This window comes from Leopardus geoffroyi, chromosome D2 (genome assembly GCF_018350155.1).
Source record: "Leopardus geoffroyi isolate Oge1 chromosome D2, O.geoffroyi_Oge1_pat1.0, whole genome shotgun sequence".
Lineage (NCBI taxonomy): Eukaryota > Metazoa > Chordata > Mammalia > Carnivora > Felidae > Leopardus > Leopardus geoffroyi.
This window is the reverse complement of record NC_059334.1, coordinates 15043892-15070862: the sequence shown is the minus strand read 5'-3', so window position 1 is coordinate 15070862 and position 26971 is coordinate 15043892.

Below are 26971 nucleotides of genomic sequence, written 5' to 3'. Positions count from 1 at the left end.
ATTTATGAAATGATCATATGAATTTCTCCATTATCTTATTAATATGGTCAAAACACTGATTTTCCTATGTTATCAATCCATAGAATAAACCCATGGGTCATGAGAAATTATTCTTTTTATGCAATGCCGGATTTGATTTGCTATAATTTTGCATCTGTGTTCCTGAGGAATATTGGCATAATAATTTTTCTTTATTGCAACGTCCTCATCTGGTTTTGGGTCAGAGTTATACTGACAGCACAACGTGACTTGGAAAGTGTTCCTTCATTCTGAATCCTCACTTAGGCTGAGAACACCACCTCGTTGCAATCATGGCTCGGCACTCAGCACTGGCCTCCAGACTTGGTGAAGCTTAGCCCACAGCGGGTTTCGCACCATACACTTGTGATAAAATGCATGAAGGAGAAAAAGAAATCGGGGAAAGAACTATTTAGCAAAAAGGAAGAAAGACTGGGAGATTTTAAATCCTCAGCCTCTCCAGATGGCAACAGACACTGCAGGGCCTGCCAAAAGCATGTCACGGCGACAAGGTTGAGTGTGTGACTGATGGCACAGCTTCTGCTAAAACCACAGAAGGGTCAGGAGATGGCACAAAAGTCCCCTTCAAGAGATCAAGGGGGTGCCTCACAGATCGCCTCAAGCCAAGCAGAGGTCTTCTGGGAAGCTTGCTGGGTTCTCAGCTGTCTCAGCAGAAGCTAAAGATAGAGACGGGCTTATCTGAACAACATTTGTGGATGTGGATTTTGTCTAATGGACCGAATACCCATGAAATCAATGCAGAGTCCACAAAGTTCCTGAGAATAATTGTTTCAGCAAAAGTGTGCAAAAAACATTTTGGTACAAAATGGGACAGAGAGAATATAATTTACTTGACTATAAAGTTCATTTGTTTATTTTAAGAGAGAGAGAGAGAGAGAGAGAGAGAGAGAGAGAGAGAGAGAGAATGAGCAGAGGGAGGGGCAGAGAGAGAGAGGGAAAGAGAGAATACTGAGCAGGCTCCAAGCTGTCAGAGCAGAGAGCGGTGTGGGGCTCGATCCCAGAACCGTAAGATCATGACCTGAGCTGAAACCAAGAGTAGGACACTTAACTGACTGACCCGCCCAGGTGCCCCCAAATTACTCAACTATAAATAGCCAATACATTTCATGAGTAATGAAGAATGACTCAGGGGAAGGAGCCATCAACCCAGGGGGCGGAGTCAAGAATCCAGAGGGAGGAGCCTTGAGCCAGAGGGTGGAGTCATGAACCCAGAGGGAGGAGCCAAGAGCCCAGAAGGGTGGACCAAGCAACCAGAGGGCGGAGCCAAGAACTTAGAGAGTCAAACCAAGTGCCACAGAGAATTATTCCTAAATCTGGAGACCTGATGAAGAAAATTCAGTATTTGTCATTCTCTATTTCAGAGCTGGTATGGTGTAGGGCCTCCTTTTTACCTCCCATTCTCTCACTGATTGGCCTGGAATGTCTATATTCTTATCTTATGCTGGTCCCACAATTATATTTTCAGTGTACTGGGGTCAGATAACTTGCCTCTTCAGCTCCCACAGGCCCACAGATGGATTACACTCAGGAACCTCAGCCACACCTGAATTAGAGGATTTGAGCCAAATGCTGTAACAGGATAAGACCCACAGGAATCTTGGAGATCATGAATGTGTTTTGCATGTGGGAGGGGCTTGAATCGCAGTGTGAAAAGTGGTAGTGGACTGGGAAGGGACTTTCCAAGAATGTGGTAATGGTTCTATTTGTTAAGTTTGGGCGCTGAGCGTCTCAGTTCCTATTCAATTGTTTTGCTTTATGCCTTCTACATATTATAAACAATTTCTTACTTGTGCAACATTCAATAAAAACAACTTCCTCTTAAGACTTTCAGCATATGGGGCGCCTGGGTGGCTCAGTCGGTTGGGCGGCCAACTTCGGCTCAGGTCACGATCTCGCGGTCCGTGAGTTCGAGCCCCGCGTCGGGCTCTGGGCTGATGGCTCAGAGCCTGGAGCCTGCTTCCAATTCTGTGTCTCCCTCTCTCTCTGCCCCTCCCCCGTTCATGCTCTGTCTCTCTCTGTCTCAAAAATGAATAAAACGTTAAAAAAAATTTTTTTTTTTTAATTAAAAAAAAAAGACTTTCAGCATAGTGTCCCTAGACAGTGGAGACTTCCAGGTGTCTACAAAAATACAGTCTTTCCTTTCTCCGTGGTAGGTTGGTCTCTGGGCCTGTGGAAATCTCCACCCCTCGTGCCTCTGTTTTATCACTATGAATTGTGAATGAAGAGTGCCGCTTTCAGATCTGGGCCTTAAAATATTGCACGTACACATTTCTCACTCCTTTCACTTTCCCTTGTGCTGGAATATAGGAAAGAGAAAGAGATTTATTTCAGGGAATTGGTTCACAGAATTGTAGAGGCTGGCAACTCCAAACTCTTTAAGGAGACCCAGGAAAGAGCTTATGTTGCACTTTGAGTCTGAAAGCCATCTACTGGTAGACTTCCTCTTTTGCCAGTCTCTTCAGTCTTTTTTCCTCCTAAGACTTCACCTGATTAGACAAGGCCCACCACATCATGGAGAATGATCTGCTTTACTCAGTCTATGATTTAAATACTAATCTTATCTACAAAACATATTCACAGAAACATCTATACTAGTGCTTGGCCAAATATCTGGGGAATGTAGCCTAATCAAGTAAGATTAAATATAAAATTGGCTCAGTCGGTTCAGCATCTGACTTATGATTTGGGCGCAGGTCATGATCTCATGGTCATAAGATCAAGCCCCTTGCTGGGCTCTGTGCTGACAGTGCAGAGGCTGCTTGGGATTCTCTCTCTCTCTCTCTCTCTCTCTCTCTCTCTGCCCCTCCCCTGTTTGTGGTCTCTCTCTCTCTCTCTCTCTTTCTCAAAATAAATAAATAAATTTAAACAAATAAATATTTAAAAAAAGATTTTCTTTTCCCATTGTATTACTTTGACTCCTTTGTCAAAAAGCTAATGACCATATAAATCAGTCTTTATCAGTTCTCTATCAGTGCTTTATCCGTTCTTTGATCTAGTTGAAATATTGTTTTTATACTCTTTAATGTCTTCTGTGTTCATGTGCCTCTGTGTGTGTGTGTGTGTGTGTGTGTGTGTGTGTGTGTGTGTGTGTGTTTAAGTACAGTGGACACGCATTGTTACCTTAGTTTCAGGTGTATGACATAGTGATTGGGCAACTCTATAGTCTGTGCTATGCTCACAAGGGTAGCTACCATATCTCACCATACAACACTATTACAATATCATTGATCATATTCCCTATGTTGTACCTTTCATCCCAGTGACTTACTCATTCAATAACTATATCTCCCACTCCCTTTCACCCATTTTGCCCATCTCCCATTCCTCTCTGGTAACCATCAGTTTGTTGTATTTATGGGTCTGTTTGTTTTTGTTTTTAGAGTCCACGTATAAGTGAAGTCTGTTGGTATTTGTCTTTTTCTGTCTGATTTATTTCACTTAGTGCAATACCCTCTAGGTCCATCCATGTTGTCACACATGGCAAGATCTCATCCTTTTTATGGCTGAGTAATATTCCATTCTTTATCCATTCATCTGTCAATGGACACTTGGGTTGCTTCCATATCTTGGCTACTGGAAATAATGCTGCAGTAAACATAGGAGTGCATGCATCTTTTCAAATTAGTGGTTTTGTTTTCTTTAGGTACACACCCAGTAGTAGAATTATGGGATCATATGGTATTTCTATTTTTAATTTTTTGAAGCGCCTCCATACTGTTTTCCATGGTGGCTGTACCAATTTACCTTCCCACCAACAGTGCATGAGGGCTCCTTTTTCTTTACATCCTTGCCAACACTTGTTATTTTTTGTCTTTTTTATTTTATCCATTCTGACAGGTGGGAGGTGATGTCTCTTTGTGGCTTTGATTTGCATTTCCCTGATGACTAGTGATGTTTAGCATCTTTTCATGTGTCTGTTGGCCATCTGTATGTCTTCTTTGGAAAAATGTCTATTCAGGTCCTCTGCCCATTTAAAAAAATTTTTTTTAACATTTATTCATTTTTTGAGAGACAGAGCTGAGTGGAGGAGGGGCAGAGAGAGAGGGAGACACAGAATCTGAAGCAGGTTCCAGACTCTGAACTGACAGCACAGAGCCCGATGTGGGGCTCAAAGTCTCGGACCACGAGATCATGACCTGAGCCGAAGTCAGCCGCTTAACTGACTGAGCCACCCTGGTGCCCTGCCCATTTTTTAATCAGATGGTTCAGAGTCTTATGTTGCGTAAGTTCTTTATGTATTTTGGATATTAACCTGTTATCAGATATATCATTTGCAAATATCTTCTCCCATTCAGTAGACTGCCTTTTTGTTTTGTGGACGGTTGCCTTTGCTGTGCAGAAGCGTTTTATTTTGGTGTTGTCTGAATACTTTATTTCTGCTTTTATTTCCCTTGCCTGAGGCGCCAAACCTAGAAAAATTTCACTAATGCTGACGTCCAAGAGATTGCTGCCTATGTTTTCTCCTAGAACTTTTATGATTTCAGATCTCACATTTAGGGCTTTAGTCCATTTTGAGCTTATGTTTGTGCATGTCCTAAACGTGCCTTGTGTTTCAGATGCTTGTTATAAGGAACTACTGAGAAGGAAGACAGAATTCAGGCTGAAAGTGGAAACTGAACAGATACTAATATGCTTCTTGGCTATGACTCTTTTTACTGTAAATTAATATAGAATTCAAAAAACATTTATTTGAGTTGACATGGGCAGCAAGAGGACAGTAAGAAAAGTGGGGCTAAGTTCAATGATACCAACTCAGTTTGGTAGTGATCTAATTATCATTTCCTGCTCATTCCCTGTGTATATTTCTATAGGACTTCCATCGCAGAATGTTTAAATATAACGCTCATGGGTTGTCTAAATCCAATTCCTAAATGACATTCATTTTAAAATTTCTGTCCACCTGACAAATTCAGACAGGAATTTATTGGAAATAGTGATATAGTTATTATCACAGAATGAATTAAAATTATATTTAGGCCAGATGCACTTCAGCGAAATAGGTTTTGGTTGGTTGGAACAAACTAGTTAGAAAAAGCAATTTGCTCTGTCAGTGTAACTAAAGTACACATACACATACATACACACACACACACACACATATGTAAGTATACACGTATATTGTAGACAAGTTATATAGAAAGACATCATTCCTTTATATACAATATCTTACTAACTAAATAAAATATCTAACCTTGTATAAAAGGGCTATAAATTGTAGTAGCCAGATTTCCATCATTTGTTAATAATTCTCACGCATGTGGGAAAAATGATGTCATTCTTATAACGCCTTCTATTTTAAGTTTCTCATAACAGATGTAATCTCTGTCAATGGGCTGGTGTTAGAGCATGGCCCATGTAAGTGTCTGTATTAGACTAGATTTTTGCTTCAGACTTCCTGTCCTTACTTCCCCACATCACCAGTTAACCTCTTTTACAGAAAATCCCTAGGGGCACCTGGGTGGCTCCATAGGTTAGGCCTCTGACTTCAGCTCAGGTCATGGTCTCACAGTTTGTGAGCTCAAGCCCTGTGTCAGGCTCTGTGCTGACAGCTCGGAGCCTGGAGGCTGCTTCGGATTCTGTGTCCCCCATTCTCTCTGTCCCTCCTCTCTCTCTGTCTCTCAAAAATAAAATAAACATTAAAATTAAAAAAAAAAGAAAATCCCTAATCCATCATTAATGCCAAACCTGCTAGAAATCTCGAACATTCATTATTCTGAGGTGCCAGAGAATGGATAAATACAACCACTACACTTGAAAACACTTAAATACACACTGAATACTTGAATACCCTTGAATACAATACAACACTTGAACACACACTGAAGCAATGACGATTAGCCAAATATTCATGTTTCTATATAAATTTTCTCTGTCAACTTCATAGAGAAATATAGATGTGAGGATGAAGGCCATTATCTCTTTATTTAGCAATTACAAATAGTTTGCTCAGGGGCGCCTGGGTGGCTCAGACGGTTAAGCATCTGACTCTTGATTTTGGCTCAGGTCATGATCCCTCGGTTTGTGGGGTCAGGCCCGTGCAGTGTGGAGCCTGCTTGGGATTCTCTCTCTCTCTCTCTCTCTCTCTCTCTCTCTCTGCCCCTGCCCCACTCACGTGAGCTCTCTCTCTTTCTCAAAATAAATAAATAATTTTGAAAACTAGTATGCTGAATTTTTACTGAACTAAAGCAAAATGTTTTCTGGGGTCCTCTCCTTTTAACTTATTTTCCCTTAAAATCTCTCATAAGTGAAGCCAATACACTTATCAACATGAGTTTTCAGTATTTTCACTGATGCCTCAATTGGAAAATACCCAGTTTGGTTGAGATGACATTAAAAAAAAGAGGCAATTCTCACCATTTAGAATAAAGTTCAATGTAGCTGATTAGTAAAACAGGAAGATAATTCCTTGCTTCTGATAAAGGGAACAACTTCATATATAAAGATTTTACAGCTATGATTTCACAAATGAAAATTTTACGCTTAAAAACTCAGCATCAGGGGCGCCTGGGTGGCTCAGTCGGTTGAGTGTCGGACTCAGACAGATTTCAGCTCAGGTCATGATCCCAGGGTTATGGGATCGAGCCCTGTGTGGGGCTCTGTGCTGAGTGTGGAGAGTCTCTATCTCCCTGTTCCTCTGCCCCTCCTCTGTCTAAAATTAAAAAAAAAAAAAAAAAATTAACTCAGCATCAAAGTTTCCACGGCAATATATCTTTAGTCTCCTGGTGCACAACACGTGTATAAGCACTTTTCATGACATGGTCTAGCTGACCATGGGACATAGTCATAGCATTTCAAATGATATAAAAATAATTTCCCAAACCAGGTATAATATAGAGCTGGGGAGGAAAAAAGAATACTCTATTCCTGTTCACTTTTAAGTCTAGAAAAATCAATGAAAGGAGAAGACATAACTTGATATTTATTTACCACTTAAATGACTACAGGTGCTAAATTCATAAAGACCACTAATGTATCGATTAATTATGGCTGGATTAAGAATTTCTTGGGGAGGAAATCTGGGGGCCCTAGGTCTTTTGTTGCAGGTTCCAGTCTCTTTCCTTTTGGAAATGACTCGAAGAACATGATCTGGGTGGGTAAATAGGAGTGTCAGCCCAAAGCATCAAAAGTGGAAATGCATGGGGCACCCGGGTAGCTCAGCTGGTTAAACATCCCACTTTGGCTCAGGTCACGATCTCACAGTTTGTGAGTTCGAGCCCTGCATCGGGCTCTGTGCTGACAGCTTGCTCAGAGCCTGGAGGTTGCTCTGGATTGTGTCCCCCTTTCTCACTGCACCTCCCCCACGCACACTCTGTCTCTGTCTGTCTCAAAAAATAAATAAACATTAAAAAATGTTTTTAAAAATTTTTTTAATTAAAAAAAAAGAGTGGGGGCGCCTGGGTGGCGCAGTCGGTTAAGCGTCCGACTTCAGCCAGGTCACGATCTCGAGGTCCGTGAGTTCGAGCCCCGCGTCGGGCTCTGGGCTGATGGCTCAGAGCCTGGAGCCTGTTTCCGATTCTGTGTCTCCCTCTCTCTCTGCCCCTCCCCCGTTCATGCTCTGTCTCTCTCTGTCCCAAAAATAAATAAACGTTGAAAAAAAAAAAAAAAAGAGTGGAAATGCAGATTTGTGAGGAGTAGCTGGGCCTTACAAGTTCCCTGTTTCAAATAAAGAAAAGACTGACCAAGAAGGTAAACAGAAGCTTTTATTTTATTTTTTTTAACATTTATTTATTTTTGAGACAGAGAGAAGAGCACAAGCAGGGAAGGGGCAAAGAGAGAGGGAGACACAGACTCTGAAGCAGGCTTCAGACTCCAAGCTGTCAGCACAGAGCCCGACCCGGGGCTCGAACCCACGAACCGTGAGATCATGACTTGAGCTGAAGTCAGATACTTAACCAACTGAGCCACCCAGGCACCCTAACAGAAGCTTTTATCATTCATACAAGAAGCATGTATCATTCATAGTGTAGATTCTAACCATCTCATAGTTTAGATAAATGTTACTTTGAGCCATATGAAATTGCTTGCATTTGACCTTCATTTTACTTATAAACAAGCCATTTCATACAATTCAACTGAATGTTTTAAAGTATAAAATACTTACTAGAAAGCCCAAGTAAAAATGTGGGGTCCTTACGATTTTATAATGATTTTTATGCCAAATCCCTAGTCTTTATCTATTTCACTTAAAGGTTCAGACACTTTGGGTATTTTTACCTTTTATACTTCTGGCCAAGTTTGTTCTGATGAGATTGAAAACCACAACAAAAGGCTCCCCTTCCCTGATCTCCAAACACCTAAGGGCCGTATCCATTCTAAGAGTTGCTCACTGAGGGAGGTTTCTGCCCTTTAAAAATCTGGATTGAAAAGGCAGTCTTTTAGAGTTATAAAACTCTCAGAGCCACTGACTTAAGTCGATCAGCTTCTTTTGCAGCGACTACTCATTATTGTCTACAATAGACACCAAACATGCTCATTGTTTCAAATACAGCCACCGCTAGTAATCATTTTCATTATTGATTATCTGTCACTTGCACCTGCGTTTATGTAATTTTTCAGCACAGAACAAATATATTTCTCAGTGATTTAAAAGTCCTTGAACGATGACAAAGTAACAGTGACAGGAAGCTGTTATTACCAAGCCCTTAGGTTTCATTTTTAAATATATCATCGAGTACATCATAATCATTTTCTAGGCATGTGTGAGAGCCGTAAGTGCGCTCCGTCACTTTGTATTCAAAGGACAGGCCCCTTTAAAACACTGAAAAAGCATTGAACAAGATGCCCTTTAAAAAGCAGTTCACGAATTCTTTATTTACTCATCTAGAAAAACTGGAGAGTAATGCCTCGTCTACGTCCACAGTTACTGTAAGGAAGTTACTCTAATGAATGATTTATATGGAAATGACCTACAAACGTTAAAGCACTGAGTAAAATGGAAAAAAAAAAAAAGGTGGGGGCGGGGAAGGAAAAGTAAAAGGTATTTAAAAGAAAAAAAAGTGTTCTGAAATTACTTTACTAGCCATTCGAGAATGGAAACATCTAGCACGCAACCTCCTTTCAGGGAACAGTAACACAGATGGGGTAAGGCTGGTGTTTGGTTTACTGCGACAGTATTTCTCAAGTTGAAGGTGCGTCTGGGGAGCGGAGGGGAGGTGCGCAGAGGCAGAAGGCATTGCCTGGTGGCCAGGTTAACTGCAAGCCAGGGCCACACAGCCTTTTTTTTTTTTTTTTTTTTCAATATATGAAATTTATCGTCAAATTGGTTTCCATACAACACCCAGTGCTCATCCCAAAAGGTGCCCTCCTCAATACCCATCACCCACCCTCCCCTCCCTCCCACCCCCCCATCAACCCTCAGTTTGTTCTCAGTTTTTAAGAGTCTCTTATGCTTTGGCTCTCTCCCACTCTAACCTCTTTTTTTTTTTTTTTTCCTCCCCCTCCCCCATGGGTTTCTGTTAAGTTTCTCAGGATCCACCTAAGAGTGAAACCATATGGTATCTGTCTTTCTCTGAATAGAGCCACACAGTGTTGAGTCGCACCTTGCACCTCGCGCCTGCCCCTGCTTGGTACCACAGTTTGCTTTGAAGCCCGTTAATTCTGCTCTGCTGCATTCCTCCATCGTCTTGGTCACTTTGCAAAACGTACGCTCCTTTGCATATCCGTGCTTTTTTGCGCTCTCATCTATAGTTAGTTCCGGCCTTCCTCTCCTCTACCTGTGATTTCCGCTGCTCCTCTCCTGTGCACAGTTTCTATTTTACCCTTTGTGACCTTCCCCAAACCCACTGCATCTACTTCTTTATGCCGATCGCAGAATTCCTTCTGCCTTCCTGAAGCTCGGTCCTCTTGGCATACGTCCAGCAGCCCCCGGTGGTTGCCACTCATTTTACTACATGTCTGGGCTGCAGAAGCGATTAGCATGGTTCCCAAGTTCCTAAATCAGCTTCCAGTCAATCTCTCTCTTCAGTAAAAGGACCCTCAGTTGGGGGTCAGTCCCAAAAGCAGTATTTCTTCCTCTGACCGCCATCTTGGTTAGCTACTAACCTCCCATGCACTCCTGAAACCCTGAAGATTTCTGCTCTTGGGATGCAGTCTCTCTCTCTTCCCCAGTCCTGGCGTTGTCTCGCATGTCTTCAGTGTCAAAAGACATAATCCTGGACTCATAGCTCATCCGGTGGCTTTCTTCCCTCCACTCTGGCAATGGCTAAATCCTAGAAATTGTCATCACCAAGAACTCACTCCACGCTTCTAGAATGGATCTCCCCTCTTGTGACTACCACTGGCTCTCCTTTTGTTCCCCCACTGCCATATTGTGACCATTCCTAGCCTCCCGCCTCATGGAGACCACTAATTGCTAAATTCTCCATTTTCTTTCCAAGCCTTTAGCTCCTTACTCCCTTCATTTCCCTCTCTGTGCTACTTTGCAGACACCGCAGTACATCATTTTAACTCCTTTCCTTGTGAGGGAACATTTCAGTCTTATTCTTTCACCCTTCCATATCCCCAGAAAAACTTTACTTTGACCTCATTCAAAGAACTGAAAACTGTGGCAGAAAATGCAAACTGAATGGGTGATGGCCATTACAAACAGTCTCCAACCTCGATGGCGTTCTCCACATGTCTCAACATTCTCTGCTCCTTCTGTCACTTTTCTCTCCTGTTTTTCTTTCCTCAGACCCAGCACTCATCATCCTCCTAATCACACTTAGCAGATGATCTCACCTCCTACTTCCCAGATAAAATAGAAGTCACATAAACTCCCTCCACTTCCCACTTGTTTTCTGTGGAAGACAGCACGTGTTTTTGTTGCCTGACTTTCCCTTCCTATCCGTCTGTCTCATGAGAGAGCGTCTTGTAAGGGACCAAGAGACAACATGGTACCTTACAAGGTGAGAATCACAGTGCCAAATGAATGAGCTTTCATGGTGCTCACATCAGAAATTTCAGACACCTAAGGGAAGACTTTTGGAGGGGTAGGCCTTAAACTGGGGGATTACCGAGAGGGCGGTCTTTCTTGGCAGAGAGTTAGATGGGAGCAAAAAGAGGAAGAATGGCAATAGGCATGAAGTTCCTGAAGACAAACCATTTCTTTTTTTTAAGTTAATTAATTAATTAATTAATTTATTTATTTAGAGAGAGCGGGGGAAGGGCAAAGAGAGAGAGAGAGAGAATCCCAAGCAGGCTCTGCACAGAGCCAGACTCAGGGCTCGATCCCCCAAACCCTGAGATCACAACCTGAGCTGAAATCAAGAGTCAGACATTCAACCGACGGAGTCATGCAGACAGCCCAAGAAACCATTTCTAAGAAGAGCTTGGCCAGGGTAAGAAAGATGGCCCCAGAGGGGAAGACAAAGCACAGCCACTCCCCCCACCCCCCGCACTGAGCAACCCTCCCTTACCCCAAACCCCAATTCTCACTTCCCTACTCGTGGCTTCCTCCTGGTTCTTCCATTTATTCATCTCACCAATATTCATTTCACATCTGCTCCGCGACAGGCACCATAAAAGATTCTATAGCTTCCACGTGAGCAAACCAGATGCAGTCCCTGCCCCCGTGGAATTTCACAAGCGGAAGGATTTCTAGAGCACTTATTCTGTGTCCCATGTTGTGCAAACACTTTATATGCAATGTCTTGTTTATCTTCCCAACCCTAAGTGGTTGGTACATTTATTATTCCCGTTTGTACAGAAAAAGGGGGAAAAAGAACAAGGCTTAGAAAGGTTATATAATTCTACAGAAAGTTTACATTAACAATAGGTGGTGGAGGGGTTCCTGGGCGGCTCATTCAGTTAAGCGTCTGACTCTTGGTTTTGGCTCAGGTCACGGTCTCATGGTTCATGGGTTCCAGCACAGAGCCTGCTTCAGATTCTCTGTTTCCCTCTCTCTCTGCCCCTCCCCTGCTCTCACTCTCTCTCTCAAAAATAAATGTTAAAAAAATATTTTAAAAATAGAACCCAAAACAATAGATGGTGGAAATGATATTTGGAGCCTGGGTGGCTCCGCTGGTTAAGCGTCTGACTCTTGATTTCAGCTCAGGTCATGATCTCAGGGTTCGTGGTGTCGAGCCCTGGGTCGGGCTCTGTGCTGACAGTGCGGAGCCTGCTTGGGATTCTCTTTCTCCCTCTCTCTCTGACCGTCCCCCCGCCAAAAAAAAAATAAATAAAGGAAATGATATTTGAACCTAGATGATCTGACAGAAGTCCAAGCTCTCGTTTGTCACAACAGTGTGTTGTAATTGTCTGTTTATCCTACAGCCTGTGTGCTTGTTGAAGGCAGGGACTTTTAACATTTTTAAATACCCAGAATATTTCCTTATTTCTGGAACAGAGTAGATATTTAATAGATCTTTTTCTTTTTACTTTTAAAAATCATTACTGTGGTCTATTAACATATGCTATTTACATATAATATGTTATATTTACAAATAATAACATTCATATATTTTAAGCACACGCATCACTTTTGCGAGTGTATACCCCTGTGTAACCACTGCTCTAGACAACGTGTAAATATTTCCCTCTCCCCAGAAAGTTTCTTTTTCCCTTGTGCAGTCAATCTCTCCCCCACCCCAGGAAACCACCAACCTGATAGCTTCCACCACAGATTACTTCCACCTGCTAGAATTTCATATTTATGAAACCACACAGTACATGTTATGTCGTGCCGGCTTCTTCACACAACATACTGTCCTTAGATTCACGCATACTGCGTGTATCAACAGTTCATTCCTTCATTGCTGGGGAAGACTCCGTCGGATGAACTCCTACACTCTAAACAAATTGTATTATAAATAAAGCTACTACAAACATTTGAAAACAAGCCTTTTGGCGACGTTTTTCTTGTTTTTAAGAGCTCTTCCTTCCTTTTTTTTTTTTGTTTTTTGTTTTGTTGAGGTATACTTGACAAATAAAATTGCAAGATTTAAAGTGTATAGAGTGATGATTTGATAAATGTATACATCGTAAAAGGCTTGCACCCATCAAGTTAATGAACACATCCCCCGTCTCACATATGTCGTTTGTGTGTGTGTGTGTGTGTGTTTGGTGGGAACACCCGAAGGTTTCCTCTCTTAGCAAATTCCAATTCTACAATATAGTGTTTTCAACTATAGTCAATGACTGTTTTCATCTTCCTGGAATATATACCTAGAAATAGAATTGCTGGGTCAGAGGAAAATTTGCAGGATTAACTTGATGAGAAGGTATTAAGATGTTTCCAAACTGACTGCAACGTTTCATATTCCCACCGACAATACAGGAAGCCTCCCAGCTACTCTCCGTCGTCGACAGCGCTTGGTATCGCGAGCCTTTTTCTCTTTTAATTTTCACTCTGAAAGAAGTTTAGGCTTACAGAAAAGGTGCAAAGTAGTACAAGGACTTCCTCTGCACTCTTCACCCGGCGTACCCTAATGTTAATGGCGTGTACAGACCTGGTACAATTATTAAAAGTTTAGAAATCGACATTGGTACAACACCAGTAACTAAATGACAGACCCGGAGAGGAGCCTGGGAAGATGGCGAAGTTGGAGGGCCCTGAGCCCGTTCCACTATTTCAGCTAGATATCGTCCACATCCGAGTCCATAAACCAGAGAGCGATCAGAAGACTGGAAGAACCAACACCACAACTCAATACGGAGAAGAAGCTGCAGCTAAAAGGTCACAAAGGAGGAGAGAGGCTGCCCACCCAGGGGAGGGACCTGCCCACAGAGAGGACAGAGAAACAAGCCATCGCACCTGGGAGCTCACACTGGGAAGATGAATCCCCGTGCGTTTGGCTTTAAAAACCAGAGGGGCTGAATATTCTGGCTTTGTATAACCAGGGGGGGACTTGGACCCTGGAGCTTTAAAAGTCAGCTGACTCAGCACTGGGCACCAGGAGGGTGAGTGATAGCTGGGTTCTGCCCTTAAAGAGACAGCAGCCTACGTGGAAAGGCAGCACGGAAATGATAGTTCACACAATGCCAGGGGCAAGCAGAAGTCACATCTGTTCATGCTGATTTCAGAGCATGTTGGGGGAGGTCTCTGAAAATGAGGGAGCTGGCAGGGAGGTGCCTTTTCCTCCCCCGCCCAGCATAAACATAGAGACACCTCCAGGAGGTGGTGTTGCACAGACACCTGCTACCCAATCCACTGGCAGTGGGCCACACCGAGTTCTCCGGAGGACTCGCCCACTCCAAGCCTGCTAGCCTTGGCCCTGGGCTCACAGCAAATGTTGCCGACGCTGTGCAGGTGCCCCCGTGGCCCCGTGCCAGCCAACCTGTGCACAGCTTCCACCACCCACTGTCCACGTCTGACATGCCACACCCAGCCACCAAGCAAGGCCCAGCCACCACAACCCTTAAAGGGATCCAGCATGGGACTCGTGGCCTACTGCGAATTTTGCTAGAATCGCTGCCCTGCTCCCAAGTTCCCCAGGGGGCATGCTCCCCTCCTCCAAAGGTGTCCTGCCTGGGTCCCAACCAACACCACAGAAATCAAGCACAGCCCACGAGGCTGAGAGACAGCGCAGATGACGGCACTAAAGGGAAAACTGACTCAGACAAAACAGCAGGGCGTAAGAGACCCACATAAGATATTCTCCTGAAGGGCCAAGTTCTGGTGAACAGGGGACACTGGACAGCAGGGCACTCCAGGACCTCGTTTTAATAAAATCACTACTTTCAAGAGCAGAAGACACAGCTGACTTTCTTAACATGGAGAAACAGACACGGAAAGGCAGAGAAAATGAGGAGGCAGAGAAATTTATTCCAAATGAAAGAACAGGACAAGGCCATGGCTGGAGAATCTAAGTGAAATAAGATATAAGTAACATGCCTAACACAGAATCTAAAGCAATGGTCATAAAGATACTCACTGGACTGGAGAGAAAAGTGGAAGACGTGAGTGAGGCCCTTAGCACAGTGATAAGTAACAACATAACAGGGATAAAGGGCGCAATAAATGAATGAGAAACAAACTTGATGGAATGAACATCAGGAAGGAAGAATCAGAGGAATGAATTAGTGACCTAGAAGACAGAGTAAAGGAAAGTAATTAAGCTGAACAAAAGAGAAAAGAATTAAGCAAAACAAGAATAGACTTTAGGGAACTCAATGACCCCATCAAACATAATAACATTCATATTACAGGAATCCCAGAAGAAGAAGAGAGAGAAAGGGGGGCAGAAAATTTATTTAAAGAAATAATCACTGAAAACCTTCCTAATCTGGGGAAGGAAACAGATAAAAGATCCAGGAGGCACAGAGCACACCCAACAAAATCCAAAAGCAGACCAACAGCAAGACACATTGTAATTAAATTTGCAAAATATAGTGATAAAAAGAACCTTTTTAAGGCAGCAAGACAAAAGATGTTATTAGCTCAGAAGGGAAAACCCATAAGGCTAGCAGGAGATTTTGCAACAGAAACTTTGTAAGCCAGAGGAAGTTGCGTGATATAATCAAAGTGCTGAATGGGAAGAATCTGCAGCCAAGAATACTCTATCCAGCAAGGCTATTACTCAGAATGGAAGGAAAGATAAAGACTTTACCAGACAAACAAAAAGCTAAAGAAGTTCTTGACCATTAAACCAGCTCTACAAGAAATATTAAAGGGACTCTTTGAATGGATAGGAGAGGTCAAAAGTGACAATATAGAAGTTGGAAACACAAAAGCAGTAAAAATGAACTTTTCTCTAAAAATAAAAAAAACATCAGTCAAGCGGCGGGGGGCTGGTGCCTGGGTGGCTCAGTCGGTTAAGCGTCCGACTTCGGCTCAGGTCATACCTCTCAGTTTGTGAGTTTGAGTCCCACATTGGGTTCTGTGCTGACAGCTCAGAGCCTGGAGTCTGCTTCAGATTCTGTGTCTCCTCCTCTCTCTGCCCCTTCCCCACTTGTGCTCTGTATCTCTCTGTCTCTCAAAAATAAATAAACATTAAAAAATTTTTTTATATCAGTCAAGGAATTCACAAGGAAAAGATATAAAATACAATAACATACACCTAAAATGTGGGGAGAAGAGGAGTAAAGAATGGATTCATACTTAAGTGGCCATCAACTTATTATAGACAGCTATATGCAGAGGAGGTTATATACAAACCTAATGGGAACCATGTGCCAAAAACAATTAGTAAATATTCAAAGAATAAAGGGGAAGAAATCCAAATATATCACTAAAGAGAATCAGCAAAACATGAAAGAGAGAAAGACATGAAAGGACAGGAGAAAAATCTTCAGAAACAACCACAAAACAAGTAATAAAATGGCCATAAATATGTATCTATCGATAATTCTTTGAACATAAATGGATTAAGTGCTCCAATCAGAAGACACAGATGCAGTGGCAGAATGGCTAAAAAAACAAGGCCCATCTATATGCTGCCTAGAAGAAACTCATTTTAGACCTAAAGATATCTGCAGATTGAAAGTAGGGGATGGAGAAACATCTATCATTCTAATGGATGTCAAAACAAAGCCAGAGTAGCAATTCTTATATCAGACAAAATGGACTTTAAAACAAAGACTGTAACAAGAGACAAAGAAGTATACTGTGTAATAATAAAGGGGGGGACAATCCAACAAGAAGATCTAACAATGAGAAATATTTATGCATCCAACATAGGAGGACCGAAATACATTAAACAGTTAATAACATGGGGCACCTGAGTGGCTTAGTCGGTGGAGCGTCCACCTCTTGATTTTGGCTCCCATGATGATGCCAGTGTTTTGGGATGGAGCCCTGCATCAGGCTCTGTGCTGAATGCGAAGCCTGCTAAAGATTCTCTCTCTCTCTTTCTCTCTGCTCCTTTCCCCTGCTCATGCTCACTCTCTCTCTAAAAAAAATTGCTTTTAATTAAAATAATTAAAAATAAATTTAAAAAAAATCTCTAAAAAAGTTAATAACAAACATAAAGGAACTAATCTATAATAATACAATAATTGTAGGGGGCTGTAACACCCTTCTATATCAATGAACTGATCATCTAAACAGAAAGAACATCAACAGGGACGCCAGGGAAGCATGTGGGTAGAACCTGGTTCCTGTGGTTCATTGAGGTCCCCATTTCCCTGCTGGCTGTCAGGTGAGGGTTGCTGTCAGCTTCTAGAAGCATCCCAGTTTCCTGGCTTCACCAGCTCCCTGACCCCTCCTTTGCCTCATCACCTCTCTCTCTGATGGACTCTTTGACCTTCCTCTTCTGATTTTCAGGGTTCCTGTGATTACACTGGGCCTTGCTGGATGATCCGGGTTAATCTGTTTGTTTTAAGGTCAGCTGATTAATAACCTTAATTCCATTTGCAAAGTCCCTTTGCAGCAGTACCTGGGTTAGTTAGTATTGACTGAAGAGCCCGGGGTGAGGGGCAAATTCTCAGGGGCTGCCTTGGTGTCCTGATTCAGCACTGCAGGTGGCCACAGGCCAGTAGGAGGTGACCACTAATACAGCAGGTCTGCTTTAAAAACAAGTACAAGGGGGCGCCTGGGTGATTCAGTTGGTTAAGTGTCCCAACTCTTGATCTCACCCAGGCCGTGCGTGATCTCACAGTTCAGGAGTTGGAGCCCTGCATCTGGCTCTGCACTGACCCCTGCTGGGGATTCTCTTTCTCCCACCTCTCTGCACCCCCCCACAGCTCTCTGTCTCTCCCCAAATAAATAAATAGACATTAAAAGAAAAAAAAAAAAAAAAGTAAAAGCAAGTACAGGGCAAGCATACGAAATACTGGAGCAAAACTCTGGACCCTTCAGGGAATAAAAAGGTACCACAACAGTCCTAACTTTGCATTCTGTGGGAACGGCTCAGTCACCACAGGGAAGAAACACAAAGCCCTTTTATTTGGGATGTCTTCGCGGATCCGGGTCTCAAAAGATAGCCAGTTATGGGATATGGTTTCACCAAAATCTAACGAGGCTGAGCAGGAGGTGAGCTTTTGAGAAAGGGGCTGGGCCAGGCACTACACAGCTCGGATTTCAGCCCTTGATATTATCTATCTGCTGAGCCTATGATGCACGCACACCCGCTACAGGCTCTCTTCCTATTACTCTGACACGCTAACGATGACATTTCTATCCTTTCCTGAATACTGACACTGATACTACTTCATACCCAAAAGAATAGACAAACATTTTCTGTTCTTTGGAGAATAAAACCACATTTGAAAGAAAGCAGTAGCAGACCTATCTATGTTTTATTTCTACTTTGGTTATTTACTCAGAGTCTGCCTTCTATTGAATTTTCATTTTAGGGTCAACCTGTGGTTTGCTAATTCTTGTCTCAAGTATTTTCTTAAATTGTTTTTTTTTTTCAACGTTTATTTATTTTTTTGGGGACAGAGAGAGACAGAGCATGAACGGGGGAGGGGCAGAGAGAGAGGGAGACACAGAATCGGAAACAGGCTCCAGGCTCTGAGCCATCAGCCCAGAGCCTGACGCGGGGCTCGAACTCACGGACCGCGAGATCGTGACCTGGCTGAAGTCGGACGCTTAACCGACTGCGCCACCCAGGCGCCCCTTAAATTGTTTTTTAACATAGGTCGGTATCTACCACCAGGTATTTGAAGTCCCAGCTCAAGAATGACTTCACTCAAGAAGACATTTTTGGGTAACCCAAGGCAGTTCACAATGTCTTTTATCTTCTGAATTCTTGGGGCTTTTACCGCAGCTCAGGTGTGAAAACTAAGTGCAGTCATGCCTTTGTTTTCCATAGTGCTCAATTACATATTTATATAAAAATTATTCTCCTTGATTCCCATTGTAGGTAGAGACAGGTGATGAGTTATTACCACTCTGAGGGACATTCAATGACTTACTCAAGCTGCATAGTTGGATGGAGGTAGAAACAGCGTCTTCTGAAACCTAGTCTTGTACCTTCCTTTGACCTGTGCACCTTCAAAGCACTTGGGGACAATTTCTCAACCTGTTCCCCTTGTTTCCTCTATCACTCCTCAGGTCCCTGAGGACTTTGGCACTAGGTTTATGCTGTCTCTCACACCAACCCCCACCATCTTCCTGGGAAATATTTGACATCCATGTGGGCATCCCATCCAGCAACCAACATAGAGATCTGTGTTCTTGACCTTCTTTATGCCAGTAATCTTATACCTTGACTAAACTTCAGTCACTCACTTCCATTGCAAAGCCAAAACTGTCATTATCTAGAAGTGTTCCATATATGAATGTTAAATTGGATAACCTACCATGTGGATTTACATCTCCACCGGCATTGTCTGAGCTCTAAGCTTGTATACACAACTGCCTAGTGAGATGTGTTTCCTTGAGCATCTGAAAAGTAACTCACTCAGCTTGTCCTAAACTGAGATCATGAGCTTCTTGTGCAAACCTGATCGTTCTCCCAACTTAGCACGTAGCTCCCACTATGTGTCCAATCCTGTTGGCTACTGAAGAGCCAGTGATCCCTGCCCTTACTGCATTCACACAAGGAGGTAACCTGTCATCATTTGCCTCCTGGGAACTCCAGTGGTCCCATGGCACCCACTCCTGCTCTACTCAAACCCATTCTTCACACTGCCACGCAGCCATTTTGAAACGTAAATTCTTATGCTGAAAACCCTTCCCTGGATTCCAAGAAAAAGACCTGTATTCTTAAGCTGCCCTGCAAGGAAGGTCCTGTGTGATCTGGCCGCACTGCCTTCATAGCCTGTTTTCCCACCAGTTCCAGGCCCTCCTGCAGGCCCACCTCTTTAGTTAATTCCTATCATCTTATAAACATTTTTTAAACATTTATTCATTTTTTGAGAGAGAGCGAGACAGTGCAAGCAGAGGAGGGACAGAGAGAGGGAGACAGAATCTGAAGCAGGCTCCAGGCTCCGAGCTGTCAGCACAAAGCCCAACGTGGGGCTCGAACCCACAAACTGTGAGATCATGACCCGATCCAAAGTTGGAAGGTTAACTAACTGAACCACCCAGGTGCCCCCAATTCCTATCACCTTTTAGCTCAGCTCAAACAGCATGGACTCAGGGAAGCCTTTCTGGTTCCCATATTCCGACAGAGTTCCCTGTTAGATACTTTACAGGTCCCTGGGCCTTGCTCTTTGTATGTAGTTAATGTTTGACTGTCACATTTGAATATGTTCCTTTAAGACAAGAAACATAAACATCTTGCTCACTATTACATTCTCTGAGCCTAGAGCAAGTCTTGCCACATGGCAGGTATTCAAACTCTATGTGTAAATGAAGCAATAAATAAATGAATGAACAGACCGACCACTTAACTTTTTTCTTTCTTTGTCTACTTCTATGCTATTGAGTGCAGTCATGCCTACTTCCTCTGAAACCATTCTTTATTAAGTGTCTCCTTTTTCTTCTCTTGCTTAAACCCTACTTCTCCACTGGCTACTTCCCTGCAATACCCAGTCATGCTCAATTCTCTCCCATCTTAAGCATACAGCAAGTCCACACCCACAACCACTCCCCCCTCCCATCCTGTATCCCCATTAGTGGCTCCCTTTTCTCCATGGGCTAGCTGGATGTTCTGAGCTTACTGTCTTCACTTATCCACCTTGCTCTTCTTTTTTTATTATTATTATTATTATTATTATTATTATTATTATTTCAATGTTTATTTATTCTTGCAAGAGAGAGAGGGGGGAGTAGGGGAGGGGCAGAGAGAGAGGGAGACACAGAGTCTGTAGCAGGTTCCAGGGCTCCGAGCTGTCAGCACAGAGCCTGATGCGGGGCTTGAACCCATGAACTCTGAGATCATGACCTGGGCTGACGTCAGACGCTTAACCGACTGAGCCACCCAGGCGCCCTCCACCTCCCTCTTCTTAACTACAGTAACTTCTGGGCCCTCTACAACTGCCCTGGGTAGGGTTTCCAACAACTCCATGATGCTCACACTTCAACCTTCTGTTTGAGTGTCCTCCTACAGCATCCAACCCTCTTGTGTGTTTTCCTGGTTAATCTCTCTCCTCCTTTGTCTTACAGGTCACCACTCTCCCCCGGTTCTCTTCCCGCTCCACTTCCCAGTCCCTTTCTCGATTGTTTCCAATGTCTTTCTGTTAAATCTCACCTTAAAATGATAGATGACACTCTGTTCATTCCCCTAACTTCTGTTCTTTCTCGTCCCTTCTCACAGTCAAACATTTTGGAGGTATTAATTATCTCACCAGCTATTTCTGCTTTCTCACTCTTTATTTACTGCTCAATCTATACAATCTCCCTCCCCCTCTCTCATTTCACTGAAGCTTTCTCTTCCATCTTTTCCTTTCTTGCTCTTCATGTAGGCAGTTTCCTTCTCTTGAACCTGATCCCTTTCAGTCCCAGCACCCCCAGTGCCTGAGAATCCCCACTGGGTTTTCAAATAATTGTAGGGAATCTGGTTGGTGGGCAGATAATCATTGGTTTGACCAGCTTTGGTTCAAACTCTATCCCTAGTCCAATCAGTCACGTTAGGGATTGGGTCATGGCCATAGTTCTGCTCCTTCTAGAATCTGTAAGAGTGTGTGCTGTTCTGTTGTGCCTTGTTTCAAAGGTGGTGCTCAGGACAAACGATCAAAGTTAAAGTCTAACAGACGACCTTTGCCTTCCATCGAATAAAAAAGAACCCGAGAAGTCTTCTTTATATATGCAAAATCCTAGAATCCCAATGGAACAAAATTAGCCCCAAGATAAATCATTTCCTTGTCAAGGGCCCCTCGGGCAAGTCCTTGTGCTAAGAACCGGCTTCCTCACATTAAAAGCAATAACAAATACTTAACTGCATAAACATGGATAGTTGACCATGGTTCTAAAAATATTTCTCACTAAACAAATCTTTCCTGCTGGGGAAAGTGTAATCATTGTGATTATTTATTAATCAAACAATCAAAGATATTTACGGTACATACATCATGTGAAAAAACTGTGCTGAGCTTTATCAAGGATACAAAGAAATAAGAGACATAGGGATTCTTCCTAAGAGTGTACACCCTCATTGCAAGACAAAGCGTCTGTGGTTGACCCTTGAACAATGCAGGGGTTAGAGGCACCAATCCCCCCGTGCAGTTGCAAATCCACCAATAACTTCTGACTCCCCCCAAACTTAAACACTAATGGGCAACTCCTGACCGGAAGCCTTACCGATAACATAAACGGTGTCGATTAATACCTATTTTGTATGTCCTCTGTGTTACATGCTGCATTCTTGTAACAAAGGAAGCTAGACAAAAGAAAATGTTATTAAGAAAATCATAAGGGAGAGAAAACACATTTACAGTACTGTGCTGTCTAAAGTCTGTAAGTGGACCTATGAAGTTCAAACCCACGTCGTTCAAGGGTCCACTGTACTCATAAAAATAATGAACACTGGGAGCTATATGTTAGGGACCAGGAGGCTCAAACAGGTCACGTGTGTAGCATGAATTCAGGGAGGGGAGAGGCGGAGTTTTGTGTGTTCAGATAGTTTAAATAGGTGACCTGAGGGGCAGATTTGAATGGGGTCTTGTAATACAGGAAAGTTTAAGTGGAAGTGTGATAGGGAGGAAACTAAACTATTCTAGGATCTAGGGAAGGTACTAATATAGCAAACTCAGAAGTGTGTGGACTGAGCATTTATAGACTTCATTTGAAGTCCTGGCCCTAGAGTTTGGGGAGATTCAGGGGGCCAAGGGGGAATCTCAGTGTGCCCAGATTTGAAGATTTTCTCTCTGAGTAGGTAGGTTCTTGAAAAGTTAAACCACTGACCTTCAGCATAAAGCCACTCTCTGCTGGAGAGCTTCCTGAAGGACACTTGGGGTCTCGCGTGCAAACGCAATAGTTTATGAGGTGCAGCGTGCTGTCACAGAGCTTGCTGGCCAGGTCCTGTCACATGGCAGGAGCACTGATGATAACCAGCACCCAGGCTGGACCACTCCAAAAGGGAAAAGAGATACTGTCCAACTCTTTTTTCTCTCTCTCTCTTCTGGCATTAGGGCAATAACCTCCCACCCTGTGTAATAGTTTGAAACACGGGATAACCAAGCCATTCCAGTCTGCTCAGACACATGACCTGGTTTTGGACAGTGATGAAGCACTGAGTGAACAGTGCGGGGACCTCAGTTCAGGTGAGCAGGAGCTCAGAGGCAGAGCATGGTGGGGGACCGTGGTGGAGGTAAGTGCACAGCTGGGGGTGGGGAACACTGTCCCAATGTGCATGGCATGGCAGAGCAGCGGATGTCATCAGAATACTCTTCTGGGCGCCTGGGTGGCTCAGTCGGTTAAGCATCTGGCTTCGGCTCAGGTCATGACCTCACAGTTGGTGGGTTCGAGCCCCGCGTGGGGCTCTGCGCTGACCGCTCAGAACCTGGAGCCTGCTTCAGATTCTGTGTCTCCCTCTCTCTCTGCCCCTCCCCCACTCACACTCTGTCTCTGTCTCTCAAAAATAAACATTAAAAAATACTCTCTAAAATAGCTCTTTTAATTAAAAATTTTTTTTCTTTAAGCTTCAGCTTCTCCCTCTTCTATTTGATTTCTTTCTCTTGCTTCCAGGAGAGCCCCATCTTCCTTTCCTTTCCCTCCTTATTCCTTGCACCCATGGAGGCCATGCCGAATAACAGGTGAGCAGGGATCAATTGTTTTAACACGCACAGGTAAAGTGTGACTGGAGGCGTGGTTAAGAGACAGAGATGAGAGCAGGGAAATTGTGAGCATTGCTCAGGTCAAGGTGGACAGCCTGTCACAGGGCGGTGTGGGAGGGAGGACCTGAAGGGGAGTCATCTGTCGCTCGCTGCTCTAACACCAGACGCTATCTACACGCCGAACCTGATCTGCACTTCTCACAGGATGGACATCTCCCACCACAGTCCAGGGGGGATGGCAACACCCTTTGCCAAAAATGACAGAGAAGCTGGGGGGGGGGGGGTCCACTGTGTCGAGGTTCCCTGACACGTGGTCATGACACCACCAGGAGCTGGCAGCTCAAGGGCCGGAGCGTGTCGGGGTTCCTGGCTAGGAATCCGTAATTTTAAGAGGAATCTCAGGGCAACTTTGTGTCTCACCTATTTTACTCCTGATCTCCTCATACACTTGACTTTGTATACACTGCAAGGGTAAAATCTCAGACTTGGAAGGAGCCTGAAGACGCTAAACGCTCTCCATTGTATCTTGCTAATTTGCGATTGATTGCCTTCTGCTCCAACGCTCAGGGCCAGGATCTGTTTCCAGAGGCAGCTCATTCCATTGGTGGTCAAGTCATGATTAGAATGTTCTCTCTTAGAGTGATTTCTAAGTCCTACACCCTTTGAAGACACACAAAATAAATTCACATTTTTTTTCTTGGCATGCAGCTATCTGATCATCCTAAATTTTTTTTCCTCGGGGCATATGTCTGGATTCCTTCCACCATTTCTCCAGGCTGAGCTTCCGGATCCATCACCAGCCTCCTGTATCTCATCTGGGTATGAGCCACATCACTGAGGAACTGTCCCAGTTTCCTGGACTGTCTCAACACTGTCCCAACACTCTCTGGAGATGAAGGATGTCTGCTTCTTCAAGGACCCACATCAGGGAGACAGCCCCTCGCTGGCGGGTGGGACAGCTTCAACCCAGTCTTAATGACCACATTCCTACTGTCAACCCAAATGCTAACATTTTTTTTAAATGTTTATTTATTTTTGAGAGAGAGAGAGAGCTCACAGGAGAAGGGCAGAGAGAAAGAGGGAGAGACAGAATCTGAAGCGGGTTCTACACCGTCAGTGCAGAGCCCAATGTGGGGCTCGATCTCACAAACCTTGAGATCAAAACCTGAGCCGAAATTAAGAGTTGGACACTTAACCAACCGAGCTACCCAGGCACCCCAATGCTAACATTTTTTTAAATGATGGTAAAAGTGTGCAATTCAGCTGCATTAAGCACATTCCCATTACTGTGCAAGAATGACCATCATCTCCAGTGTTTTTTCACCCTGCAAAACTAAACTCTGTTCCTACCAAACACCAACTCCCTCGTTCCCCTTTCTTCCCAGCCCCTGGCAAATACAATTCCTTCTACTTTCTGCCTCTGTGAATTTGACTCCTCTAGATTTCTTACCATGGAATCATATAGTTTTTACCCTTCTGTGATTGGCTTATTTCACTTAACGTAGGTCTTCTCAAGCTCATTTATATTGTAGCATGTGTCAGAATTTCATTCTTTTTTTTTAAACTTTTTTAATGTTTATTTATTTTTGAAAGAGAGAGAGAGAGAAACAGAGCACAAGCCAGGGAAGGGCTGAGAAAGAGGGAGACACAGAATCCGAAGCAGGCTCCAGGCTCCAAGCTGTGAGCACAGAGCCACACGTGGGGCTCGAACTCACGAACCACGAGATCATGACCTGAGTCGAAGTCGGATGCTTGACTGACTGAGCCACCGAGGTGCCCCAGAATTTCATTCTTTCTTAAGACCGAAACATATTCCATTGTGAATTTATACTACTTTTTGCTTATCTATCATCTGTTGATGGACACTGGGGTACTTCGACGCCTTGACTGTTGTGAATAATGCTGTGAACATGGCTGCATAAATGCCTCTTTGAGTTCCTGCTTTCAATTCGTTTGGGTATAAACCCAGAAAAGGAATCATAAATGCTAATATTGTGTATGTGTTGCTGATTGGCTGGGTTTCCCTAACACTGTGTTTGTGAATTTCACTTTTTGTAAGTGAAACACTTTCCTAGAGAGCTACCCTGTCTATAAATAGTTCTCATTGTCTCAACCTGTTGAAAGAATAAAACCTATTTACAGGAACTGCTTGCCATTTATGCCTAATTATCATATAGCACAACGGTGATCATTTACATCATGAGCTCCGTGTCAGATTAACTTGCAAGGCTCTGCCTAGTGCAAGGTTTGTTTCTCACAAAGCTTAGTCAACTTGTCTCCAAATTATGCTAATTAATGTGAACACCCTGCAGAAAGCACCTCACTGCCTCTCTCGCCCACTGCACCCCCTCTCATCCCACTCTCCTCCCCTCTTGTGAATCTCTACCCTTTCCTCTGAGTTTTCTTCCATATTCCTTTTTACCCCCCTGAGAAATGCTTGCAATGTCCTCTGCCATGCTGAGGTGGGGGTAGGGTGTCAGGGATCTCAGCTCCAGCTCGCATGGTCACAGGGGGGATGTAGCTAGTCGACAAAAGTCCTAGTCTTGGTTGACATTGCTGAGATTGCTAACTACCCTGAAGACAGGTGAATAGTGTATCCAGAGCAGTGGGCCAAGAAGAAGATGGGAGACAGCCAGCCTTTATTCTCATGATTTGGGTCAACTCTGAGAGCCAAAACCACAGAAATACTCGCACTCCCCAGCTCACTCCCATCTCCAGGCTTCACTCAACACATCTCAGCAAGATGTGGTCCCCCGTGCAGCAAGACCTGGTCCCCACCAGACCACTCACATGGTATTTCCAATTTCTGCCGATAGCCTGAGGGTAACATACGATTTGCAAGTATTTGGTATCCCTGGCCTAGCTGTAATATGGAACCAAGGTAGAGTCTAAGTCAGAGAAGTGAAATATGGCAGACAATGACAAATTCATCCGAAGAAAACTTCTAACGATGATTTGTAAAGTTCAGCATAATCCAGATGCATGCTGTTCCAGGCACCTATCAGTGCATAAAAAGCTATCTCAAAACTTAACAGCTGAGGGGTGCCTGGGTGGCGCAGTCGGTTAAGCGTCCGACTTCAGCCAGGTCATGATCTCGCGGTCCTTGAGTTCGAGCCCCGCGTCAGGCTCTGGGCTGATGGCTCGGAGCCTGGAGCCTGTTTCCGATTCTGTGTCTCCCTCTCTCTCTGACCCTCCCCCGTTCATGCTCTATCTCTCTCTGTCCCAAAAATAAATAAACGTTGAAAAAAAAATAAAAAAACAAAAAACAAAAAACAAAAAACTTAACAGCTGAAAACAGCAACCATGTTCTTGTATCTCATGAGTTAGGCCAGGTTCAGCTGGGAGAGACTCAAATATGGAAAATATTTGTATTTTGTCTTATAAAATAGAACTGCATCTGCCTCACAGA